This window comes from Elephas maximus, chromosome 16 (assembly GCF_024166365.1).
Source record: "Elephas maximus indicus isolate mEleMax1 chromosome 16, mEleMax1 primary haplotype, whole genome shotgun sequence".
In the NCBI taxonomy this organism is placed as follows: Eukaryota; Metazoa; Chordata; class Mammalia; order Proboscidea; family Elephantidae; genus Elephas; species Elephas maximus.
Window position 1 is genome coordinate 71,446,964 of NC_064834.1, and position 8,895 is coordinate 71,455,858.

Here is an 8,895-nt window from a genome sequence, read left to right on the forward strand (position 1 = left end):
AATTGAGGCATTTGAATTATGGTATTGGTGAAGAATATTGAATATACCACGGACTGCCAGAATAATGAACAAATCTGTCTTGGAAGAAGTACAGCCAGAGTGTTCCTTGAAAGTGAGGATGGCAAGACTTCGTCTCACATATTTTGCACCTGTTACCAGGAGGGATCAGTTCCTGGAGAAGGACATCAGGCTTGGTAAGGTAGAGGGTCAGCAAAATAGAGGAAGACCCTCAATGAGATGGGTCGATACAGTGGCTGCAACAATGGGCTCAAATATAGCAAATGATGGTGAGGATGGCATAGGACCTACTAGTGTTTTGTTCTGTTGTATGTGGGGTCGATATGAGTCGGAACTGACTTGATGGCATCTAACGACAATAGCAACAACCCCTTCTTCATATGGTCAGCTCCCAAATGTCCCAACACTGTAGCATCTCCTCAAAGAGGCCTTCACTGACCACCTAGTCTAAAGAAGTTCCCACAACACCACTGTGTGGTCCTTGCTATCTTATCATCCTATTGATTTCTGTTACAGAATTGCAGGGTGTGGGGGCCAGGGAAAGAGTAGAGACAGTGGAAAATGCAGCTGACAAAGTATTTGGTTTGAACCAAGTTTTGCAAGGCCTTCAGAGTCAGTGACAGAGCTTGGATGGTGTCTGGGGACCAATCTGGCATCAGATGGGGGAGTTCCAGAACTGAATCTTGTTGCTGTATGGATGGGAGGTGATACTGAGGAGACTAGAGCCAGGGAACTCTTCTGGAAGCCACTGTAGCAGTCCAGGTGAGGGACGGTGAGAGTCCATGTTAAGACAATTGAGACAGGAAGAAGAATAGAAGGTAAAGATGAGTACAATTTCTGATCTCAAGGAACTTATCCAGCAGGAAAGGAAGTCCAATGTTGGAATGGCTGAACTACAAAGCCTTGCAAGAGAAGAACTCTGAGAGAGATGCCTTAAAGGAGGATAGTCCATCGATGAATTAAAAACCAGTTGCCATAGAGTAGATTCCGACTCATGGTGACCCCATGTGTGTCAGAGTAAATTGCACTCCATAGGGTTTTCGGAGGCTGGGACCTTTTGGAAATAGATTGCCAGTGCTTTCTTCCAAGGATGCCTCTGGGTGGATTTGAACCACCAATCTTTCAGTTAGTAGCAGAGTGCTTAGCCACTTGCACCACCCAGGGACTCCTTCCCCATGAATAAAAACCAAAAACCAAACCCATTGCTGTTCAGTCAACTCTGACACATAGCGACCCTATAGAACAGAGAAGAACCACCCCATAGGGTTTCCGAGGAGCAGCTAGTGGGTTCAGACTAGCCAAGCTCCCGGTTAACAGCCAAGCTCTTAACTACTGTGCCATCCCCATGAATAAAACCAAAAATCCAAACCTGTTGCCATCAAGTCAATTTCGACTCATAGCAATCCTATGGGACAGAGTAGAACTGCCCCATAGTGTTTCCAAGGAGCGGCTGGTGAATTCGAACTTCTGACCGTTTGGTTAGCTGCGGAGCTCTTAACCACTGTGCCGCCATGATGTCATTTCCTCCCTTCCGTTATTAAAGTAATGGTCTCATTCATTCCTTCTTTGGGTCTCATGACTTCTTTTTCAGTAAAGTTCAATTCAATTTTTTCTTTTGAAATCAGATCAGTCTTTCCAGATTATTCCGACAAGGTTTCAAGGTGAATCTTATGGAAGGCTAAACTTCAAGCCTTCTAAAGATCTAGCACAAACCCGAAAGAGTCTAAGTTAAAAAAAAAAATAATAACAATATAAGTGTGCTTTTTCTCCGCTGCTGAATTTGATATAAAAATTAAAAAGGAAAACCAACAGTTATCCTAAGTGCACCTTCCCTTCCAAGATAACTATGTGAGCATAATTTGCGCTGCAGGTTAAGTCAGTGCATACAGAGATGGCAAAGGGAAAGCTGAAAAGGCAACAGAACAAATACCGTTGTAGATAATGGTTATATATGCACAAGAGGCAAACGGCCAATTGGGGCTATTACAGCATGTGGCTGAATAGGTGCCAAAAGAAAAAACTTTTTTTTTTTTTTGATCCAGCACTTAACTCAAAATCTGTGATGTAGCTGAGAGCTCTGTATAACTTACCACTGGAGAATTTTTATTAATTCAAGCTCTATTAGATTCAATTGCTGATAGTTTTCCAGTCAATGACAATCATACTGCTGGCTGCACTACTAAATTGCAGGGCACTGTGAATAAACGTCCTGTAACAAACGACGTGCTAAGACATGCAATAGTGGTATCGGGAGGGTCCTGATCTCTGATCTCCTATTCATGAAGCACATGACCTTGGACAAGTTATTTACTCTCTCTGAGCCTCAATTGCCTTACCTTTAAGATGAGGATAATAATACTACTTTCTGGGGCTCTTGTTAGGAGCCCTGGTGGTACAGTGGTTAAGTGCTTGGCTGCTAACTAAAAGGTCAGCAGTTTGAAACCACCAGCTGCTCCAACCAAGAAGGATGTAAAAGTCTGCTCCTGTAAAGACTACAGCCTTGAAGACCCTATGGGACAGTTTTATTCTGCCCTATGGGGTCACTATGAGTTGGAATTGACTTGACATCAACAGGTAGGGCTGTAGTATTAAATGAAATTTGTATAATGTGCCTGGTATGTAAATCTTCTCAATAAATGAGAGTTTTCTTTCCCTTTGGGGCCTAAAAGAGAGGATGATGCTTGGTGCCTCAGCTTACCACTGTGTAAGATAACAGCAAGCACTGAATTACTATGGTGGAGGGCAATGCCATGGGACTGGGTAAAACCAGGACCAGCTTACAGTTTTTTTTCCTATCCCGCCATTAGTGAATATTGAAATTGCCAAAAGATTTGCTGGCTGTCCTTCTAAACACCATGGAGTTTCTATCTTTTCCAAAAACTAGGGGCAAGTCAATGAAAGAAGTTCATAGTGCCTTCAACATCCATTTTATTACTTTTGCAGGGAATGAGAAAACAAGAGAGATGACGTAATAATTCAAACCTCTGGTTTGATTACAATGACCTGGCCTATGTAGGGAAATTTTTCTCATGTCTAATAAACCAAATAGATTTTTCTGGCTACACAAATCATTTATACTTAATGCCTGTTTAATAGGTTGGCAACTGCCTTTTAATGAGTACTGAGTATGAAATATAATGGGAGAGTTAAAAAAAAAAAAGATGTGATTCTATGCGCCGAACAAGAAATACCTCATACTTTTATAGAGCCCTTTGTAGGTTCTAAAGAACTCCCACCTGCAAGATCTCATTGAATCCTTGCTATGGCTCTGTAAGCCCATTTAATTGATGAGAAAACTGAGATTCAAAGAGGTTCAACAACTTGCCCAGCTGTAAATTATCAGAACCTGGGCTCAAAGAGCCAAATCTGTGTTCCAAAGCCAATTATGGTCATCTTTGCAGTACCACAGACTTACTTCATTATTATATCCAAAAAAAAAAAGTAATAGAAGATGAAAGATAGCTTATATCAAAACTAACTACTCAACATTAATAAATGAAAAATGAGCTTACCCATGTTTGTTCCCAGTTAAAATCTCTCTGTTTCTCTCATTAAAATTATGTAAAATTTTCACCTTGGAGTGTGAATAAGTTGGGGTCCAACCATGAGACAGAAACCACACAGTGATTTGAACAGGAAAATTTAACATAAAGAGTTGTTAACTGTAACGGGGGATTGGAATAATAGAAGATTGACCACTAATAGATTAATTAGAACTCTAAAGAATACAGGAATGGCAGGTAGAAAAAGAGGTCACAGCCCCTAGGGACGATGTAGAGAGCTCATAGAAGAGATCTCATCTGCCCCACCCCACCCCCCAGTGCTGAGATTCAGATCTCATTGGAGAGGGCATGACTTTGGCTCACTGGTTGACAAAGATATCTCTGTGTTACCACACTAAAGAACTTGTTGGAAATCTGCCCCTTAGGGTGCCATGGAAAGTTGGTCACACAGAAGCGTCTCACCAGAGGCACTTCATTATAAAATTGTCCAGTGGGGATACTGGGAGAAGCTGTGGCCACTGGCTACTTCTCACTATTGCACTGTAAGAGGTAGACACTGGGGAAGCCACCCTCACTGCAGGATGTGGGCACTGGGGAAGCCTGGTGTCATCACAGCCAGCCAAAGAAACCAAACCCACAGCCATCGAGTCGATTCCAACTCATAGTGACTGTATAGGATAAAGCAGAACTGCCCCATAGAGTTTCCAAGGAGCGCAAGAGGGATTCAAACTGTGAACCTTTTGCTTAGCAGCCATAGCTCTTTAATCACTACACCACTAGGGTTTCCATTGCAGCCGAGGCAGCCACTAAAACCAAAAAGAAAATCCCCTCCCTCCTGCAATCTCTCTCCAGCGCCCTCTACTGACAAAGCTTAACAAAGGAAAGAAAAAATTAAAGGGCTCTTCTACATTGTCCCAGAGCAGGCACTGAAGGGTGAATATGGAGCTGAGAGGTAATAAATTGATAACTGGCACAGGATGACTCATAGTTGCATTTAATGAGAAATTCTTGTGGTGCTCAGGTAACTGAGTAACTTACATCAACGCTCTATACCCAGTTGAATGCAGAACCAAAGAAACCAAAAAGCCAAACATGTTGCCGTCGAGTTGATTCTGACTCATAGCGACCGTGTAGGACAGAGTAGAACTGCCCTGTAGGGTGTTCGAGGCTATGGAAACAGACTGCCACATCTTTCTCCTGCAGGATGGCTGGTGAGTTCAAACCTCTGACCTTTTGGTTAGCATCCGAGTGCTTAACCACTGTACCACCAGGGCTCCTGCAGAGCCAAAGTACTTGCTGGTATTTGGGGCAGCCTCTCTCCAAAGAAAGGCATGAGATTAGAAAAGAAGGAACAAATGATGGAGGGGAATCTGAGGACACAGGCTAGCACGACTCAAAGCTGTGTGTCCTTTCCTGGAATCTCTTGCCCCAAACAATGGCTATGCACCCACGGAGTTGCACAATCTCTAATGTGACCCGACTGCAGCGTAGTGTTCCTGGCTTTTAATCTCCTCAGCTTCCTTGTTCAAAGTTGTATTTGTCTGAATCACAATATTTACAAGTTAAATATTTAAAATCCCAGTCATCTTTGGAATTAGTAAGTACTTGGTGCCAATATGCTTCTTCCTTAATTAACCCTTAAACTAGTTCAATAACTAATTTTAAATGATCAGTCCATTTTGTCGAGGATCTTCCTCTTTTTCACTGACCCATTACTTTACCAAGCATGATGTCCTTCTCCAGGGACTGGTCTCTCCTGATAGCAAGTCCAAAATATGTGAGACAAAGTCTCACCATCCTTGCTTCTAAGGAGCATTCTGGCTGTGCTTCGGCCAAGACAGACTTGTTCCTTCTTCTGGCAGTCTGCTGTGATAGCTTAATAGTTTCATGGGAGTCCCTGGGTGGTGCAGATGGTTAACATGCTGGTTTCTAACTGAAAGGATGGAGGTTTGAGCCTACCCAGAGGTACCTTGGAAGAAAGGCCTGGCAACCCACTTTTGGGAAATCAGGCATTGAAAACCCTATGGAGCCAGTTCTATCCTGACACAGGTGGTGTTACCATGAGTCAGAATCAACTTGATGGCAACTTTTTGGTGGAATAGTTTTATAAAAGTTTTAAGCCTTAAAGTTACATGAAAGAGGGAAAGCAGTGCATTTTCCACCATCCCTCTGCCTCATAGATTGAAATACTTTGTTGTTATGTTGTGGATAGGTGCCATCGAGTCAGTTCCAACTCCTAACAACACTATGTACAACAGAATGAAACATGGCCAGGTCCTGTGCCATCCTCACAATTGTTGTTATGTTTGAATCCATTGCTGCAGACACTATGTCAGTCCATCTTGCTGAGAGTCTTCCTTTTTTTGCTGACCCTCTTCTTTACCAAGCATGATGTCCTTCTCCTGGGACTGGTCCCTCCTGGTAACATATCCAAAGTACGTGAAACACAGTCTTGCCATCTTCACTTTTTTTTCTTTCCATTTTTAAGGTTAAGAAATCTTTTGGAGCTTGGGGTTTGTATTCCTCTTTTCACAGCCATCCCTTCTCCCCTTGCTGCCCCACACCACTCTTTAGGCTTGAGATGACAGTACAGGACTGCATCTACAAAAAGAGCCTTTTTCCTGGTACTGTGACAGCTAAGCTTCCTGTGCCACTCAAATAAATGTCTATCTCGTCACATCACGAAGTCTAAACATGCTGGATGCGCACTGATGGCAGCCCCTTCCCTCCTGTTCTGTTATTCTTACCTGCCATCGCCGGCCCCTGACTCATGCTGACCACACGCACAATGGAACAAATACTGCCCCGTCCTGCGTCATTCCCATGACCAGTTGTGGATCAGACCATTGTTATCCACAGGGTTTTCACTGGCTGATTGTCAGAAGTAGGTCACCAGGTCTCTCTTCCTCGTCCATCTTAGCCTGGAAGTTCCGCTGAAACCTGTTCGGCGTCATAGCAACATGTAAGCCTCCACTGACAGACGGATGGTGGCTGTGCGTGAGGTGCGTTGGTCGGGAATCAAACCTGGGCCTCTTTCGTGGAAGGGAGAATTCTCCCACTGAACCTCCGTGGCCTTTTTCTCACTCTGTAGAGCTGGGCAAAGGGCTCAGCAGGAAAGTGGACTCAAGAAGCTTGCTCCTTCCAGTGACCATGCCAGGAGCACCAACTAAATCTAAAAACCACAGATCCAATTAACTAATCCCTCTTCTAGTTTTTTTTTTTTCTAGAAGAGCCAAGAAAAAATAATCTTGTCACTAGCCTCTTTGCCATGAGCCCTGATCCAAAGCTCAATGTGCTTTTGATTTTCCTTGGGTCTTCAAAAAAAAAAAACAAAGTTATTTCAAGGGCACTCCCTGTTTTCCACATTCTTGACGGAGGTATGTTCTTCAGAGTCTCCACAACAACTCTTCATGGATGGGACAGTATTTGGTTTTCATTTCTGCACGGTATTTTACTTGGTCTCATGTATGTTTTCATAATTAATTGAACATAGAGAAAAAGATCCATTGTAGAGAGCAAAGTGGATAATTATGTCCCAGGAAATTTTTTTTTTTTTTCTGCTGCTGAAAATATGAAAGATTCTTCTTTCTGTTCTTCTCCGGTCACCTGAGAGCCTCAGCTGCAGAGATATTAAATTTCATCCTGTGAAATCCCACCCACACTATTTAGCGACATCTCCCCCCCCACCCTGCCCCCCACACAAGGCTAAAGACGACTGCACTTCATTACAAACTCCATTCCCCAACCTGAAGAGCAAAATCAGAGCCCCAGACACATCCTCAGACAGATGGGATCTACAAAGTGTGATCCTATCTATTATTTTCACTTTTCTCTGTTTTCTTTTCACTTTCCTGCTAGATAAAAATTGGATAGCAGAAGGATTTATCACGGGGCCAACAGGGCACACTTAGTGTTACGTCTGAGATGGTTTCATGCAACTTTTATCCACAGCAGCCAAGAATGGGAGAATGTTTCTTATTACTAAATTACCTCAAGAATAATGAAGAGTTCTCTTGGTTAAAAAAAATTTAAGTGTGAAAATCGCACCGTAATGTTGTTGCAAACACGTATTCTTTCTAGAAGTTTCAGCGTATTAAGTTGATCTGGCGCCAACAAAAGCAGAGCTGAATATTTGATTCGGGGCATTATTTTTCTCAGTGAAACTGCTTCTCACTTGGAGAGTAGCTCAGACTTACTCTGAGGTCTAATGGGGAGAGAAAAGCTGCAGGGATAGGCTGGATCAGGCACTAAAGGTGGTCTGCCTGGATAAGACAGCTCAAACCAAGTGCTGGCCCCCTGGCTTGCTGACCCTGACCCCTGGGCCAATACTTCTAAAATGTTCCCCCGTGTGGTGGTCATGGTGGCAGCTTTTGTTTACTTTCAGGGAGGATGTTTTGAGACCCTCTTGAGATATGATGCTAATTTGTATGGCAAACTTTGAGCTTGAAATTTTCTGTGGGCTTTCTGTTGCTTACAGAAATATGAGCTAAAAACTTGGGTTTAATAATGGAAAACAAAGTAACCGCACAAACAGTCCCTTTTTATTGACTGTAGGCCCTGTCTTCTCCCTTCTTGAAATATGAGTCATTGGGGCATAGAACTTAAACCATAACCAGAAACCAGACACCCTCAGAATCAGGAGTATCTCCCATACTAATCGGATTAAAAGTCATGAAGCATACTTACAGACTGGAGCATTCAAATCAAATTAGCCACCATCTTATTTTTTAAAAATAAAGAATTAGTACCTTGTGTGTACATGATCATCACAAGGTAATGAAAGAGTTAGCATGACGATGCCTCTCATGTTACCGGAACTAAGATACCACAAAATGCCTTCTTTCTTTATTTTTTTTAATGTAAAAGTTGAGCTCAAATTTTAAAGTGCTACAGCTTAATTCTCCACTAAGGTGGTATAGCACAAACTCTTCACTTTGCCAGTGAGAAAATCAAAGTACAAAGAGGCTGTGACAAGCCCAAAACCTCACCGTGGTTTGGCAGTGGCACCTCCAGGTAAAGCCCAGGTCTCCGCACCTGCAATACTGCCTGTGCTCTTGTTAGCCCACCAGCGTCTCCCCTAACGTGGAGAAAGATGACCATCCCAAGCAGGAGGAAAATGGGTGAGCATCCTTGGCACCAGCCTTGGGTAAACCAGGGCTTTGTGATCACCCTGTTCTCACAGTATGGTACAATTCACCTCAGCGCCTCACAACAACCCACTGATAAAGGAGACAAGAAAACGAAAACAGGAGGAGGACTTCTGCTCCGAGTCTCCTTCCGTGACTTTCTCTATGCCTCCCAATAGATAACTTCTGAATGGCCGAAGAAGAATTGATGCCTTTGAATGATGGTGTTGGTGAAGAAAGCCGAATAT